Source organism: Galleria mellonella, unplaced genomic scaffold (assembly GCF_026898425.1).
Source record: "Galleria mellonella isolate WM207_F2 unplaced genomic scaffold, CSIRO_AGI_GalMel_v1 utg184, whole genome shotgun sequence".
Classification (NCBI taxonomy): domain Eukaryota; kingdom Metazoa; phylum Arthropoda; class Insecta; order Lepidoptera; family Pyralidae; genus Galleria; species Galleria mellonella.
In genome coordinates, this window is record NW_026442025.1 from 2,429,915 (window position 1) to 2,449,911 (window position 19,997).

A 19,997-nucleotide genomic window follows, 5' to 3' on the forward strand; every position below is an offset into this window, starting at 1 on the left:
TGGTATATATATATGGAGCTTTTTAAAGCGATTTTTTTTTCACATTAAAATGGAACAAATCTCAATTTATTCGTATTTATTATGTTATTCAATTACATCGGCAATGCTGAATCGATTCTGATTATTATTTTTACATATCGATAAGGTTCGATAGGCTGATATTGCAATGTCAAAAGCTGCGCTTTGTTGCGGAGCAAAATTAACTTATAGATTGATTAATTTTTTTTTTATACGACTTAGAATGGCATACAAGCTGAAGGCCCACCTGATGGAACATGGACATGAGCAGTACCATGGACATAACAGAATATACTGTTTAACCCATGATACCCCTCATGCATTGCCATTCCTGAGGACTCAGGTGTTATTCCTCTGTACCCAGTAAATTCACGCCATATTCCACCCTTTAAACCGAAACACAGCCATGCAAACACAACTGCTTCACGGTAGAAACACGATTGGGACAGAGGTGCCCAAGCAATCGACTTTTCTACAGTCTCCCTCTGGTATACATCTCTATTGTGGGCAATAAAGAGTTTATTATTATTATTATTAATGCATAACGCATTCTCTATATCCTATTTTAATATAACTTATTAAAAATGTTGGCAAACGAATAATTAATCCGACCATAGACAGTTTGCTAATTTCAAATAGTAGTACAAATCTAACAGGGGTTCAACTGATTGAATATTTAATTTATTATTAACTGTTTTCCACGACTTTGCCCGTATAAATTAGTATATTCAAATCCAAGTCGTCTTTATTCAAATAGATTTTGTTTACATTAAAATCGTCATTTTTTTTAATCTATTGCAGGGTTAGGAATATTGTTATCTGTTAAGAAGAGCCCGCAGGAAACTCAACAGTTACTCTTTTAAATCTTCGTTAACATTATGTGTAGGGGGAAAACGGATTGTTAGTAATGGAGACTGAGAATCCCATTGCTAGCATACCCAATCAGGTTGACCAGTTACCAGATCAGTTTGACCTCCTCGCAGTTATCCCTAGAAACTATCATGGTTAATTCCTGATGAATTCGTCATGATGGGGTAACTGGCCTGTTTTCATTCTCATCTATTACCCTTCATTGGTGCTCCGCCAGCGTATACCGTTAGCGCAGGTGGGGTTACCATACCATTTTCACCCATCAAAAAAAAAATTATGTGTATTCATTTAAATGTACTATGTCTAAAATTGCATGGAATTATATAAAATATTCATGGATTATGTAGATAGAGTGTCTCCATACAAATTCTTCGAGAAAAGCGGATCAACTTTTTCATACAATTTTGCGTGTTAAATAGTTATAATTCCTTTATAACTTCTATATTTATTATTTTCTTATAAATGCTGCACCTATTTAATGCACAAAAACTCATTTTATTCATTAAATAATTAAATATAGGTACATCAAGATACATTATATGTGTAAGTATATAGAATATTAATAAAAAAAAGAGTCAGCTAATTGTGAAAAAGTTGACCCATTTTTGAAGCTTGATGCTTCTATCTACATATATATTTTAAGAAAATATCGTATATGTTATATTAAAGTTTAACCGATGCATTTAACTATTTAACTGCGATTAAGTAACAAACATACAGACATCTAAATGTCTTTATAAACTCTCATATTTGGACGTCAAAAACATTTCTTTGATAATTTCAGCGTATCTCGTTTTTTCATGCAATGTAGAATGGTAAACAAGCTGACGGCCCACCTGATGGAAAGTGGTAACCGTCGCCTATAGACATGAGCAGTACTATGGACATAACAGAGTATACTTTTCGCCCATGATACTTCCTATGCGTTACCTTTCGTTAGGACTCAGGTGTTATTCCTCTGTACTCTGTAAATTTACTGCCATATCTCACCTTTCAAACCGAAACATAGCCGTGCAAACACAACTGCTTTACGGTAGAAATACGAACGGGGCCTGGGTACCCGTAGCATGAGGACTTTAGGACTGAAGTGTGCCTCTGTACCATGTAATTTCACTGCTATATCTCACCCTTCAAACTGAAACACAGTTAAATAATTTTTTTTAGTTATATTGAAACATTTTTCTTTTTTATAGCACAAAGGTAGTAAACAAACATACAGTCCTTCTCATGATAAACGGTCACTATAGTCTACGGACGCTAGCAACATAAGGTTAATCACGTGCGCGTTGCCGACCCTGAAGAAACCTTAATATATCCTTTTTGAAGAACCCCATATTGTAGTTTCTAGGAAAAACCTCGGCAGTGAGCTCCTTCCACAGCCTGAGCGTTCGCTGGAGAAAATTCCTTGGAAACCGCACTGTACGTGACCATTTAAGTTCAAGCGTGTAAGGACGAATTCCCTGAAATTGGAAGATTTTAAGTGTTACGAGTATATATATATATAAAATATCTCGTAGTCTATCTCGTAGTGCCTGTTGCTTGCTGATCCAACCCTATCGCTTCCTATATTACATAAGTTCATTCACATTTGACGCTCAACCCTTCAAATCTAATCGAGATTATTACATTAGGATGTCCGTTCGTGACTCGTATCTTAGATGGTGGAACCTGTACACCTGTATATGTATTTACCATAGTATATATTGGAGTATTTTGCCAGTAATTGCCACACTTGGCACGCGGGTTGGTAACCGCAGTTAGGCTTTTGGAGATATTTAAAGAGAGTCGCTTGCTTCGCACTAAATGAACTTAATGGTAGAGAGATGCTTCCCATTCCTCTACCAATAAATTCCTTTAGTCGCTTCTTACGACACCGACAGGATAGGAAGGGGTAGCCTATTCTATGCCGAGACAATACGGACATATGGGAGGGAAAGAGATTGTTAACTATGGAGTTTGACAGCCCCATTGCTAGCAATATGCCCTATTAGGTCGACCTCCACGTCGTTCCCCCTGGAAACAATCGTGAAAAATTCTTGTTGAATTCGTCACGATGGGCTAACTGACCTGCTTCATCCTTCACTGGTGTACACCGATAGCGCTGGTGGGGTTACTATTCCATAATAATTATTCCATAATGGGTGATAACCCATTAAAAAAATACGGATATGTGTATACTTTTATTAAAATTACCAGGCAAATAAGAGAAACAGTAAGGCAGACTTTGTACATAAGTCGTTAGCTTGGGCACCTCTGTCCCATTCGCGTTTCTACCGTGATGCAGTTGTGTTTCCATGGCTGTGTTTCTGTTTTGATTCGAAGGGTGGGATATAGCAGTGAATTTACAGGGAACAGAGGAATAACACCTGAGTCCTCCAGGAATGGCAACGCATGGGGAGGGGGGTATCATGTCTATAGGCGACGTTTACCACTTTCCATCAGGTGGGCCGTTCTAAGTTTTCTATTCTAAGTTCCATAAAAAAAATAAGTCTTAAAATATATCTAAGGCCTAACTGCAGTTGCCAACCCGCTTGCCAATCATGGCAACTACTGACAGCCCTGTGTTCAGCAGTGAATAATTAACGGTCGATATGGCATAAATTCGTATATTTTACCATATATAGATTCTGTATCCAAGTAAGGATATGTTACTACTTACAAATTATAATTCCTGAAATACTGAATTACAATACTGTTAGATAATATTCCGTTAATAACAATAGGAAACTGAAATATTATGTTACCATCATAATACTTTGAGCGTCAATAACTGGCATATTAGTCTATTTATAATCCCGTAGAAGGAATTTTCCGATCCCGTGGGAATTTTAAAATAAATTTACTTTCATTGAACGCTTATAAACTAGGGTTGGGTATAGGTATGGCAATATCGATATATTGCAGATACAGTATCTGTATTTTTTTTTGATGGATGAAAATAGTATGGTAACCCCGTCTGCGCTAACGGGATACGCTGGCGGAGCACCAGTGAAGGGTGATAGATGAGCATGAAAACAGGCCAGTTAGCCCATCATGACTAATTCATCAGGAATTAACCATGATAGTTTCCAGGGAGAACCGCGAGGAGGTCGACCTGTTTGGGTATATTGCTAGCAATGGGATTCTAATAATAGAAGGAATCCTAAGAATAATTTTTCATACCACTAATAATAGAAGTAGGTATGAAAAACCTGTGTCTCAGAAGTTAGTTATAGTTAGTCAAATAATATGAAACAGAGAAGTACTAAATATACTATGTTTGTCACTCAATTTCGCCTAAACGGCCGAATGGTTTTGAATTGATACCTATATCAGGTGGGCCGTTCTTTAATTAATAAATAGAATTTTTTATATATATATAAATTAATGGGAGTAAAGTTGCGGGATACAGTTAGTAATGTGCTGACGGCCCGCCTGAAGGAAAGTGGCAAGTGTCGCCCATAATCGGGAACAGCGCCATGCACAACGTGATATTTGAAATGTCCAGATAGCCAAGCAGTCACTGCAATTTTGCGACATAATAATTTAAAAAATGTAACTCTCAGAAAAAAAAACGTCTTCAACTGGAATATAACCAGTTGGATATTTTATTTATTTATTTTTAACTATAACATTTAAGTCGATTGGTACACATGTATGACTGTAACTACTAATGAACTGTCACTTTTCTCATATTGGGTTTGCTGGAAGAAATCTCAATTGGAGATAAGCTCGTCCTTGTGTACTATTATGTTTGTTTTTACATTTCAATAACCCTTTGTGTACAATAAAGAATAAAGTAATGTAACCAGTTATTTTGAACCAAAAAACTAAACAATAGTACTGATTTTGGTTATGTTTTGTTAAGAGAGGGACTGGCTGAAAACCAGCTCTGAGCAGCTGTTCACATTGCGCTGGGACAATCGCAGCATCAGCTGAGCCGGTTCCTTTTTTTTTTAATTTATTAGAGTTAACAAACAGTAATACAATATATAATTATAATAAGATTACATTTAAATGTGATTAATAGTACTACCAACAACGTTAACTACAGATTGCTATATAAAGAAAGAAAGTATATAAACATGCAAATATTGCCTAGAATAGGAGCTGACCATTGTATCTATTAATTAAGTTAAATTATAAATAACATTGACACAACCACATCACCGGTACAAATTATACAAAACAAACAAACAAACAAAGATATTTAAATATACATATGTATTTTATAATTTACTAATTATGTGCACGCATTACTAAATTCGTAAGAGAGGGAGGACGTTACTAATTGTTTAGCTACCATGTTTTTGAAAGTTAATGGTTTAGTAACAAATATATCAATATTATAAAATTTGTCATTATATATTTTCAAAATTCTATTTATGGGTGAAAGAATACCGGAATTGGTACGGTATCTGTTAATTGCAAACAATTCTTGTCTTCGTGAATTTCTCATTTGTGTACGCACTGGAACTTTATAATTTATCTGATTTGTTAATGAAATACAGTCATATTTACCCTGAATAATATCATACAGAATCATAATGTCTAGTTGTATGCGCCTTGATTTTAAGTCTTGCAAATTATATTCATACAATAATTGGTCATATGAACGGCGGTTATGAGAAAATTTATATTGTAAACGTCGCAAAATTTTTTTTTGTACCATTTCAATTTTATCACAATAAAACTTATAAAAAGGATTCCATATTGTTACAGCATATTCCAATTGAGATCGAATAAGGTTTTTATATAAATATAAATAAGTATATACTGGGTTTCTTAAAATTATTCGTACATCTCATTACAAAACCATACATTCTGTATGCCTTAGCAACAATATTATCAATATGTGTATCAAGCACAAGTCTTGTATCCAATGTAAGACCTAAATCTTTAATTGTTTGTACATTATCAAAGACACAATTGCATAATGTATATGAAAAATTACTAATATTTCGTTTCCTTGTGAAGTTTATAGTTTTGCCTAGTATGGGACACTTTTAGTATATGGTATCTATATTTTATATTATAATTGTGTGTTTACTGGCAATAAATGTTTTCTATTCTATTCCATTTTAATAGAATCAGGGACCAATCTATAAGTAAATCCATTTAGATAAAAAAAAAGTAAAATTTAAAATCAATTTAAAATGATGACGGTATTATGAGTAAACTGATTTTAATAAAAAATTCTACTGCATCAATCTTTTTTTTATACAACTTAACATGGCAAACAAGCTGACGCCCCACCTGATGGAAAGTCGTAACCGTCGTCTATACACATGAGCAGTACCATGGACACAACAGAGTATACTGTTTCGCCCATGATACCCCCCATGCGTTGCCATTCCTGAGGACTCAGGTGTTATTCCTATGTACCCAGTAAATTCACGCCAAAAAATCTATAAGTACATTCCTTGCGGATAAAAAAAAATAATTTTTCGAATCAATTTAAAACTGACGGAGTTATGAGCTAACAAACATTGGAAAGAAAATACAACTGAATTGAATACCTCTTTATTTTCGAAGTCGGTTGAAAATTAAAAAATTTCAATCCATCTAATATTTAGTAATTGAAGGGAAAGACATGTTAGTAACAGGATCTAGTAGCCCTATTGCTAGCAATAATCCTTGTCAGGTCGACCTCAGTTCTTGTTGAATTTATCACGAATGGTCAACTGATCTGCTTTTCGCCTGTCATCACTCATTGATACTCCACCAGTATATACCAATAACGCTCGAATAGTCGTTAATCCATTTTCATCCATTTAAAAAAAAAACCCAGTAATTCCACTGCCATATGTCAAAACTCAATCACCAATTCCGCATATCTGTTTAATGGACAAAAACAAAATATTCAGAAAAATCACGTAACACATTTTATGTTGTGATATACTCGTATGTATGCACCTCAGATTAGTCCCAAATTACTGAACCGATTTGCATGATTATTTTTAATTGAAAGATTCATTTTCAATATAGTCGTATGCGATTTAAAATTCAAAGTGAATCAGTTCTTTTTGTCGAAAAAATTCTCAAATTATGATTAAACTCATTAGTTTCACTGCAAAACCACACGCTCAAACGTAGGCATATTTTTTAATTATTTAATATCGTCCTTATTAAAAAAAAGTTATGGTTTTCAATTAGAACAACCCCCGCGCATAGTCATGGGTTATATAAGGGCAGCCCGATACGGAGCTTTGCAGTATCATTACGGCTGTCGGGACATGCTAACACGTGTTCGTGGTGTGTAGCCGTCTTTACGTATCGAGAACAACTTCAGGTGAGTAAAAAAAACTTTAATGTTTTCGAATTTCGAATATGCAAAAATAATTTCCGTTATTTTTTCGCCTTCTCCGTGTTTTGTTCCAGAAAAGTTTTAGTCTTTATACATAATGCGTCGAGTTTGTAAAAAGTTTTTAATTTAATAAAAAGTAAATTAATTTTATATTTTAACAAAACGTTTTGACTAATTTTAAATTAATTATAATATTTAATTTAAATTCATTGCTGTTCACAACTAGGAATGTAGGTTTTTTAATGTACTGAAAAAAAGGAGCGCAGTCATTATCAGTTTACGGTATAATAAAAATGTAAAATGTTCTATTCTATTTATTTTTTTTACAGTTAGTAATTAATTAATTAATACAAGACGAATTTAAATATATTTTTAAAATAGTTACAATCTAATATTTATTAATTAGTTTGAATTATGTTCGTATATTTAATTGTCACTGTGGTAAGTTATTCAACGATATGGCTTTTTTACTGTATTGTAAAAATATTAATACTCGTTATATAAAAAATAATATAAATAAAAAATATATAATATTACAAATTTTAATATTACGTTCTCTATGAATATTTAATAATTAAATATAATAAAATGTTGAAAGTGGATTCTCAACTGAAAACAAAACTGATTCATAAAATTTCTCCTGATCTCTATATTTATGGATATTTAATTAGTAATTATTACAAATTTGTATAAAAAATATTATTATTATGGTTATTTACTTTGTAATAATTACACAATAAATACCTATAATAATATAAAATACTTCTTGCAAAATAAAATGTATATTCATCATCTAATTCTTATTAAATAATGATAATTAATTATTAATTATATATCTATATTTGAAATTAAATTAACACATACAAAGTAACTATTCAATTACATTAAATTCTTTCTTTTAATTTCTTCTTTCATTTCTTTCAACAATCTATTCATAACTACAGCCGATGTAAACTACTCGAAATGTCGAGATAGTTCTATTAAATTATTATAGTTCACCCAAACGATCGCGTTAATTCCTATCTTTTATAAATCATACAGCATGTACCGTGAAACTTTAAAAGTTATAATAACTTTCAATTCGTTTAAACGTGTAAACGTCCCATCGTAATGATTCTAATGGTGATTTTACGTATCATTTTGTATAAGTTATAACGTGATACGTGAATCGCTATATTTTATTGTTAATAATGAATTTTTTGTTACATTTTCGCATTTATTTCTTTAAGAATAAAATTACATTCACTAGTATAACATTTCCTTAAAAGGATTTAAGTGTTTTTAGTTTCAGCAATTTAGAATATATAATTCTTCATCTAAATAACATTAATAAGTTAATGTATAATTATAAATTTAATATAATGTTGTTAAAAAAATATTTTTAAGTGTATAAGTTTATTTATTATATTATATTTATTTATAATATTTTATTTTTATTTTAAAATATAATAATTGTGTTAAAGGATAACAAATAGATAAACTCTTTATTTGCATCTAGAGATATATAGAAATTGTGTAAAATATTAACGGAACAAAAACTGTGTTTAACATAAGAGTGATATGCACAAAATTTTGTTATACATAATATTATATATATATTATATAAATATTTTTAAATAAATAATTTTAATCATTTAATAATTTATTATACATTTTTATAACTGAAAATATTTGAAACTTGCCCGCGTCGGCTTCGCACAGTAATTCAAAATATTTCACTTTTCCGTAGGATTTTTCAAACATATTTCTTTTATATTTTAAACTTCAAGTTAAACTATTAGGGACACAACTGTGAAAACCACAGCCAATTTGGTGCAGTAAATTTTGCCGGAACAAAATTACATATCGATATATAAAAAGTCTAAAAAAAATTTTGTTTTGGCATCTATTAATCTTAAATCCTCACAATTTTTTTTTAATATCTCCTAAGTAAAGATAGCGTTTAATTACAATTTTATTATTTTAATAAAATTAGAAGTAAAATTAGTGTTCAAAGATTCAATCACGTCGTAATTACTATAATTGATCCGTCGGAAACTGATCCTTTGTTACTATAAAAAGATATCTCAAGCAATATCGATTATAAATAATCTAAACTTTATTATAAATATAAAATATTTGAATGTTTTGTGTATCACAATCATATCAACCATTAACTGTCCACTGCTGGACATAAGCCTTCCCCACAAGCGGAATTTGGCAATTAGCTGCCACGCTTGGCAGGCAGGTTGGCAACCGCAGTTTGACTTATAGAGAGGTTAAAACATCTTAATATGTTAAGAGGGATGTTGCTGTCCATCCGATAGGAAGGGGTAGCCTATTCTATGCCGGGACCACGCGAATACAGACGGTTTATTTACACATAAACTACAATATAAAATAAAACAATTTATGAAACCACAATAGTAATCTTCAAGAAAAGAGTATTATATTAAATGATTATTTCTTGAGTATACTGTTTCGCCCATGATACTCCCCATGCGCTGCCATTCCTGAGGACTCAGGTGTTATTCCTCTGTACCCAGTAAATTCACGCCATATCCCACCCATCAAACCGAAACATAGCCATGCAAACACAACTGCTTCACGGTTGAAACACGAATGGGACAGAGGTACCCAAGCAGTCGACTTTTGTGCAAAGTCTCCCTCTGGTGTATATCCATCTATATTCCTTTTAAAAATGCCATCAGCACACCTGTGAATCCTCTGGTGTTGCGGGTGCTTATGTAGTAGTCGGTTAGTCGGTAGTCACTTACCATCAGCTGAGCAGCATGCTCGTTTGTCCCCTATGTTTAAAAAAAAAAAACAATATAAAATGTAGTGTAAAATCCGCGACTGAACAATATTTTCGAATCACGTTTCAAATGGAGAAAGTTCTGTAAAAATTCAATCCTTACTAAACTTTAATTGAATATGTTCCCGGTGGACTTGTGTGACACAGTTGACAGATGTATTTGCATTTTTATTTAGGGAAATCAGCTTAAATCAGCGTTTTTAATTAGTTAATCTAGTTAGTCGAGGTATCTCCATAATATCTTGCAAATGAATGGTTGTGTATAATAATATAAAAAAAAAACAAAACGTCGGGAACAAAAATCAAGTATTCAGGTACAATTTACCTGCAATCGCGTCGCGCTAAATCGCAATAATGTACTTTTTTTTTATACAACTTAGAATGGCAAACAAGCTGACGGCCTACCTGATGGAAAGTGGTAACCGTCGACTATACACATGAGCAGTACCATGGACATAATAAAGTATACTGTTTCGTCCATGATACCCCCCATGCTTTGCCATTTCTGAGGACTCAGGTGTTATCCCTTGAAAATATATGAGAAATAAATATAAATAGTAAAAATTGTATTAACAATACAATAAAGTTTAAATAAGCACACATTATATTTTAATATAAAAAAAATATCGGTTTACTTGTATATAAAAAAAAAAAACTCGACCAATACGAGCCTGAGTCAATTGCCAGTCAGGCTCGTGCTCGCGTCACAGTCACTCATGACTAAGGGTCACGAATTGATACCGAAACTAGTGGAGATCGTAAGTCAAAAAGGTGGTTATTACATCATCACTACATAGTTTAAAGTCGCTGTCGCTCTCTGTCCGTTCCTATGTATGCTTAAATCTTTAAAACTACGCAACGGATTTTGAAGCAGTTTCTTTCAGTAGATAAAGTGATTCAAGAGGAAGGTTTATATGTATAATACATGCATAATATTGTAGAGAAACACTAATAAATTTAGAGGTTTCTAATGTGATGTCGTAAATAAGTAAATTTTTTTACGCTTACATTGCAAACGTTGGCTGAACCTAACAAGATAAATCAAAATAATGTACTACAGTATTTTACACCTTAAAAAAGTCAACAAAAAAGTCCGCGATGGTATATGTCTATCTCTTAAGGATAACCCACAATAAGCATTTTTTATCCTTTACATTTTACGGAAAAAAAATGGCTTTTTTGCAAAGTGATTTTAAGCAATACAGCATTAATTTTTATCCAATTAAGTACCTTAGTTACATTGTCCATTTAATATTGATCAATATGGCTCATTACAGCATTTAATTTAAATGAATATTTCCGAAGGTATTACCGATTTAAAATGCAGGCACATAGTGCGTCAAAGGCCGCGATTCGCCCTACAGCACTTTATCATGTTTGTATTATCTAATGACAAAAAAGCTGTAAACTGTATACTAAATATACCCAATATTTAGTATCAGCACTGCACCCGTGCGAAGCCCGGGTGGGACGCTAGTTAAAATATAAAGAGTACAAAATGCGAGTTTCGTTCTGTAATTTTCTACATCAGTCGACGTTTGGGAAAACAGTTATAAATGTATGTATGTAAATTAACACATAAATTAACTGCATACAATGAAATCAAATATTATGATCATACAATTACATACATAAATATGTCTGTACGTTTTGAATTACTGAGTGGAGGTCTAAATATTACATTAGTCCTCGTGAATGGCAACACACAGAGGAGCCATTACTGTCAACTTGTATTCTATGGTTTCCATAATTTATAGCTATAAACAATGCTTACCACTTTCCATCAGATGAACAGTATCCTCAGTTTACCTTCCAAGCGACATACAAAAAAATCAAATTTTAAAATCGAAACATAATTTTTCATCACAAAAAAGTACCTTCAATTGTGACAAAAATTTTTTTTTTTTTTTTTATACAACTTAGAATGGCAAACAAGCTGACGGCCCACCTGATGGAAAGTGGTAACCGTCGCCTATAGACATAAGCAGTACCATGGACATAACAGAGTACACTGTTTCGCCCATGATACCCCCCATGCGTTGCCATTCCTGAGGACTTAGGTGTTATTCCTTTCTACCCAGTAAATTCACGCCATATCCCACCCTTCAAACCGAAACACAGCATGCAAACACAATTGCTTCACGGTTGAAACACGAATGTGACAGTGGTACCAAAGCAATCGACTTTTGTACAAAGTCTCCCTCTGGTACAAATACGATAAAGCTACGAATAAAAATTTATAGACTGTATCCAAGATCAAAACATAGGACATTTTTATGGTAACACATAGGTATTGATAAAGCATTATACGCTTAAGAAAATATTGATAACTAGTTTCTAAAATCATACAGTATTACTATGTGGAATGGAGGGAGAAGAATGTAGGCTAATTTTTATCCTGGTCAGTGACATATCCTCGTCAAGCGGACGAAGCCGCGGGTAGAACCTAGTATATAATTAGTAAGTGATGAATATGTCGCTTAACGTAAAATAGAAAAAAAAATACCATTGAGTTTAGAAAATATTTGTTTAGAAAAATCACTTAAAAATGAAAAATTTCAAGTTTTATAGATGTCTAATTTTATTTTTACTTGATTATAATTTTTATATTATAATTAATCATTTCAACTCTAATGATCGCCTTTGATGGATGTTCAATAATTAAAGTTGTGATCAAGGAGAAAATGTCATTGGATCAAAAATGAAAGGAAATAAAAAGTTTAACCTGCGTTATACGTTTTAATCTTTAAAAATTCTTTAGAAGAATTAATAATAAGAAATTCCCATAGATATTGGCATAGCTTCCAATCTTAGACTACATAGATAGAGTGTCCGCATATAAACGCTTCGCCAATCGTTTTTATTATATCAGAAAAAATAGTTCCCAATTCGAATTTAAAACATTAAACAATCAGGGAGTTTTTTAATCCAATTACTTGCAACACTGAAAAGAAGCGCCTTTTGTTTGGACTAAAAAAAAATAAACAGATAACATTGTCAAATTAACTGACTAAATTGTGACCCATTTTTATTTAATTGACACTTTGTTATTATTGTTGTTTGGCATTTTAAGTTGCATAAAAAAATCTATTTATATAATCTAAGCTTCTAAGAAAGCAGGGCACGAAAATGTAAGACGATTAGAAATGGCATTTTTATGTTTCTTTTTACAAATGAACTTTCTTAACGTTCTTAATCTTCAGGAAAACCGTTTATGACTGGATATTTTATTTTCTAATTCCAGTATCCTAATAGGCACGAGCTATTTAGAAACGATTTGTTTAATGGTCGAAAATGGATTGTTAACCTTACCTGCGCTATCGGTTTAATATAACACAGTATCAATTAGGGACAATGAGGGCCTACCATAAAATGTTTTCCGAAATTTCGTGTCCGAACGAAACAAATTTGATGTTAAAATATTAAAAATGCAATTTTTTTTTAAATTGTAGGTACTTATTCTATTACATTATATTTCTCCATATCTTCCCACCCATCAGACGCTAGATTAATTTAAAACTAATAAAGATTCCGTGACTGTCTTACCCTTTACATACATTTTAACCAATAATACATGATAATTCTATGCACTTATACATATGTATATATATTTATCTATTTACGTATTTATTTATTTATATATTTATACACAATTTGTGTTTGTTGTATTTACATTATTTTTACCGGTACCTTTCCTGCACTGGATTACCCAAATTAAATTATTTTCTCTCTAACTACACTGGGTTGGCTGGAAGAGATCTCTTTCAGAGATAAGCCCTCTCTTGCTAACTAGTTGTTAAACTAATCGTCCCATGTATTATTTAAGTGCAATAAAGAATATAAATACATCACATAATCATTGGTTCAGTAATTTTGTATTTAAAACAAAATAATTGATTTAGTTGTAATTGAATTTAGAGGGAGACTTTGTACAAAAGTCGATTGCTTGGGTACCTCTGTCCCATTCGTGTTTCAATCGTGAAGCAGTTGTGTTTGCATAGCTGTGTTTCGATTGGAAGGATGGGATATGGCGTAAATTTAATGGGTATAGAGGAATAACACCTGAGTCCTCAGGAATGGCAACGCATGGGGGGTATCGTGAGCGAAACAGTATACTCTGTTATGTCCATGGTACTGCTCTTGTCTATAGGCGACGGTTACCACTTTCCATCAGGTGGGCTGTGTCAGCTTGTTTGCCATTCTAAGTTGTATAAAAAAAATTAAAGTCGATTTTTTATGGAACACAATCTTTAATTATTTTTATACTCTGTTACACGTCTAAGTTAATTAATCGATCAATGAAGTCTTATTACTGGTCTGGAAACTAAGTATTAAACTAGAGACTAGATTTTGAAATATTTACTTTTCTTTTTTAATTTATTCCAATTTTTACGTAATTACTGTTTTTTGGCTGCTATTTAAAGTAAGAAGTCGTTTAACTAATTTTTTTTTATAACTGTCTGTTCCAATTTTCAAAATATTTTTTTTTGTCGTAAATTTTGTCAGTTGATATTTTTGGAATCTATGTCCATACATATACTTTTATACACTTTTTTTTATACAACTTAGAATGGCAAACCAGCTAACAGCCCACCTGATGGAAAGTGGTAACCGTCGCCTATAAACATGAGCAGTACCATGGACATAACAGAGTATACTGTTTCGCCCATGATACTCCCCATGCGTTGCCATTCCTGAGGACTCAGGTGTTATTCCTCTGTACTATGTAAATTTACGCCATATCCCACCCTTCAAACCGAAACACAGCCATGCAAACAGAACTGCTTCACGGAAGAAACATGAATCGAACAGAGGTACCCAAGCAATCGACTTTTGTACAAAGTCTCCCACATACGCACTTTATACTCTCTCACAGTACTCTCAAACATTATACTTAATTGCAAAATTTTACAAATATAATATTTTTATATAACTATTCATATACCAATACCCGAAAAGAGCACAATTTATATTGTTAAAAAAAATATCCGTCCGGTACTAACCGTCCTTTGTTGTGGCGTTTTGAATTCACGATGCTCCATCTAAACGTATATATGATCTAGGCTGTAGGTACTTGAAGAGCTGTGGGACGTATTTAATAAACTTGTGCTTTAAAACCTAAATTAAACCGGTACTTTAACTACATATAATTAAGTTTTCATGTTTCTTGCAGTCCCAAAGCCCTTCCCATACCGAAGTTTTCACCAAAGTCGAGTAACGTCAACTTTTTATCCAACGCTTTAATACTACTCTTAAATATTCAGACTTGAGATTTGATTAACCCCTTTTGGATAAACGAAAAGGGATCTCAGTTCGTTACATCGAGTGAACTAGTTTTTTTTTTTTTTATCAAAGGTTTCAATATAATTACCTTAGCGTTTCCTCGGTAATAAATTAAACAAGATTCCATCCGTTTGATCCCTAAATTATTGTACTTATAGGTTTTAAGTTATTTTTAAAAGAACGATATTTTTAAAAGGATAGATTAGATTTTATTAAAAATGAATATTTTAGTTACAGTTCGTCCCTGGTTTTCTAACAAAGTTGAAACGCGCCGTCACTATTTTTTTTTAATGAGTCAGAATGGAATTAATTCCTGTATCCCAATAGACACGAGCTATTTAGAAACGACACTTTATTGGCCGAAAATACATAGCTACACTATTGTTTTTTTTTAATGGCTGAATATGGAATGGTAACCCCGCCTGCGCTATCGGTATACGCTAGCGGGGCACCAGTCATAAATCATAGATGAGTTTCCAGATGAAACCGCGTAGAGGTCGACCTGATTGCTTATATTGCTAACAATGGGGCTATTAGACCTCATAACTAACAATCCCTTTCCCAAGCCCTCACTGTTTGGTCTGTAATTATTGGTTAAAATTTATGTTTTTTTTTTTTAATTATATTATGAAAGAATCAATCAATCAATAAAATTTTTATTGGATGATTATGGAATGGTAACCCCGCCTGCGCTATCGGTATACGCTGATGGGGCACCAGTGAAAGATAATAAGTGAAGATGAATCAAATCAGTTGATACCGGCTGCATTACCTCTTTGGATTGCCAAACTTATCTTTTGCGCAAAGAAACCAGCTCTTGGGTCACCAGTAACCTTGAAGAGGCGCGTTGCGATCGTTCGATTAAAATGCTTTGCATCTAGGCCCCAAAAGCCCATGGTTTCTACAGCAAATGATAGAAAAAAATAAGAAAAAAAAAATATTACGTATTTTTATTTAAATCACAACGAGAAGTAACTGTTGCTCGGTCGCGTTGATTGGTTAAATTTAAATATGAATAAATGCCGATTCTAAATAATGTATAATAATTATGCAAATGTATATATCGATTTACGATTTATTCGTACACAATTTCTTTATTATTTATATTGATTGATTACTCTAAATGATCTATTGTAGACTTTCCATTGATAAAATAGCAAAGAGACCAGAGGGAGACTTTGTACAAAAGTCGATTGCTTGGGTACCTCTGTCCCATTCGTGTTTCAATTTCAAGTGTTTCGGTTTGATGGATGGGGTATGGCGTGAATTTACTGGGTACAGAGGAATAACACCTGAGTCCTCAGTAATAGCAACGCATGGTATCATGGGCGAAACAGTATACTCTGTTATGTCCATGGTACTGCTCATGTCTATAGGCGACGGTTATCACTTTCCATCAGTTGAGCCGTCAGCTTGTTTGCCATTCTAAGTTGTATAAAAAAAAATGTTGATAAAATAGTAAATGTTCTTACATCTATAACTTTTTTTGTTTTAATAAATGGAGATAGAAGTACTTTATATTATTCTCAATTTCGTATATAATATAGTATATGTCATATATGTGTAAGTATATTTGTTGTTCATATATATTTATTCGTTTATATATGTAATTTTAGTATGTATGTACATCAATAATTAGTAGTACCGCATTCGAGTATTCTGACACTTCCCTATGGTTGACTGGGAGAGAATGCTTTTAGCATTAAATCCGCCATGTACACATATTTATACTAATGAATAAATAAATAAACAGAATTGTGTAATGGTTAGAGAATACAATGCCGGGATCCCGAATGACAAAGGCAACGGAACTTCACGTATGCAGCTATAACAATAATATATAAATTTATTGTATAAATTAAAACAAATAATTAAAAATAATTTTTGAATGACCACAGATGCAAAAAATAAAATTATATTATCAACCTTCTACTAAAAACTTCTTCTATATTACGAGTAGTATGTGTATACCAATTTGCGTAAACGGTTAAATTGTTAAGGCGTTAAGAGGTAACAAAAGACAAATGCAGTCTCATGTTTATAATGATGCTGATATCAGCCATTACTGTCCACTGCTGTACATAGGCCTCTCCCTATTGGGAGGATTTGCCAGTAGTTGCCACGCTTGGCAAGCGAGTTGGCAATTACAATATGCCTTTAGTGATGTTTTAAAAGGGACGCTGCTGCCCATCCCTCAACCATAAAGTTTCCTTAGTCGCTTTTTACGACACCGATGGGAAAGGAACTTTACTTTCTACTTATATAGTATATATATATATATATAAATTGTAATTTACAATTTATATATATATATATATATATATATATATATATATATATATATAAATTGTAAATTCCATAAACAATACATTTATAAAAATTGTGACCAGGGATGGATTTATCTCCGAAAGAGGTGTCTTCCAGACAACCCAATACAGTGGGGAAACATGTCGTTAGCGGGTAGCTAAAGTAGGGATATTTTAATATAATATTACAGTCATATAATTTTTGTTAAAATAATATTAATCTCAAATAGAATGATCATATTGTTTGAGCATTGGTTTAGTTCTTGGTATGTTATCTCGCTAACGTACTAACAGCTTGACGAGTTTACCTTAAGATTACGAACTAATAGCGCAAAAGTTTCCATTATCTTAAATCTATGCTCAAGTTTATTACCCTTAACTACTTTTTCGTCTGTGCTTCTCGATAGATAATTTTATTATAGATTAAAAGAAAAAAACAATGTTTCAAAAATGACAAATTTCTCAAATATAAATATATTTACATGGAGATATGAGAAATAATATTATTATCTAACGATGGTTATCATTACGAGAAAATATATAAAAAAACGTAATAATTTATTTAATACAACGCCCGCAGTTATATTTACATATAATTTGCCCTTTATTTCCTGATATAAAAAGTACTGTCTTTCTAATGTTTTTTTTTTTCTGTCTCCGAATTTACTTTTCTAATGGTAATTATATTAATTTGTTGTTATCAATATACAAAAAAAAAACTGAATTCACATTAAAAGACAAAACTTGTGCTTATTACTAAAACAAGCGTTATAGGGTACTTTTATCACTCGTGAAAGACCCGCATGACAAGTTTGTACTAACCAAGACAATATGTGAGTTTACAAATGAAATAATTAAATAGATTATACAAGGTGTAAGAGACAGGTCGGCAAAAACTGAAACAATGGATTCAGACCATTATCCTGAACTAAAAACCAGTAAAATGTTTACCAGAAACTTTTAAAATGTTTCCTGTTTTTTTTTTCTATATATAAACTCTTCCTATATCGATTGATCAGTATAAATATTCCAGTCCTTTGCCAAAGCCTGTCCAAAAAAATATTTACGAATACATTTCGCTATTACCTATTTATTTAAAATTTTATATATGAAAACCTCTGGAAAGGACTAATCGCAAAATAAATATTTAAATGCGAGCTTACGCGTCAAACATTTAAAAAGCAAATCGGTAAAACAAACATAAATATGGTATAAAATAGGTATCAGGTTATTTAGGTGTACCAGGTAAAATGTCTGTTGTTTACATATGAGATTACGGAATTCCATTAAACTTTGTTTTCGGAGTTTTATGACTTTAATATTTTATTTTTTATTATCATTGTGAATTAGTGACTCGTGATGTAGACTTTTTTTTTATACAACTTAGAATGACAAACAAGCAGACCGTCCACCTGATGGAAAGTGGTAACCGTCGCCTATAGACACGAGCAGTACCATGGACATAACAGAGTATACTGTTTCGCCCATGATACCCCCCATGCGTTGCCATTCCTGAGGACTCAGGTGTTAATCCTGTGTTAAAAACAGATATGATGATGATGATGATTAGCTTGAATATGCAAAAAATTTTTGATATTTTAAAGTTTTTTTCTTGTTTAAGACTGTTGAAAATCATTGAAACCGATTAATTCAAGATTTAGATAGAATTAATTTAATTAAGCGATCCCATGTTTTGTATAAAGATGTCGGATTAAATGGAATGATGATAAGATTAATGAATTGAATTAGTATACAGGTAACGGTTAAAGACATAGAATGAGCCACCCATTTAGTTCTCGTGGGTGTTGTAAGAGACGACTGAGGGAACTAAATAGTCGAGGGATAGTAGCAGGGTCCATTTTAAAACATCACCGAAGCTTAATTTCTGCTGTCAATCTGTCTACCAAGTGTTTGTCAAAAGTCCCCATTGGGAAGACCTGTATTCAGCAATGATAGATACTCTTTATTGTTTCCTCCAAAAGATTACAATAGTAAACTTATTATAAATATAAACAATTACAAGAAATGATCACAATGAGAAAACAATGGGCGACCTTATCGCTAAAAGCGATCTCTTCCAGGCAACCTTTGGATGGAGAGGAGTAATTATAAACAGCAATGGATAATTAATGGCTGACATGATGATGATGATGATGATGATAATTTTTATATACCTACCCTCTTATTCAGGGGAGGAAGTATTGGTAGTAATGGAGTTTCCTAGCCCAATGCTTAGATATTTCCAAGATATACCAAGTTGACCTCCTCGCGGTCACGCCTGGAAACCGTCGTGCTTAATTCCAGGTTAATTCATCACGATAGGCTTACTGGCCTACCTTTTAAATAATTCGTGTATTAAATAAACTAAAAAATCACTCAACCCATTTGATAAATTCTTTCACATATAGAAAACTGTATATTGTCAGTTGGTTGGTCAGTT

At 32.3% G+C, this 19,997-nt stretch overlaps 1 protein-coding gene across 1 annotated transcript in view; it reads left to right on the forward strand.

Moving 5' to 3' along the window:
- Positions 1-7,078: 7,078 nt before the first annotated feature.
- Positions 7,079-19,997, forward strand: part of LOC113512098 (allatostatin-A) — an 87,851-nt gene continuing 74,932 nt past the window's right edge. The window contains exon 1 of the mRNA XM_026895875.3: positions 7,079-7,159. The gene's annotated coding sequence lies outside the window, so the exon portion shown is untranslated. The remainder of the gene's footprint in view (positions 7,160-19,997) is intronic.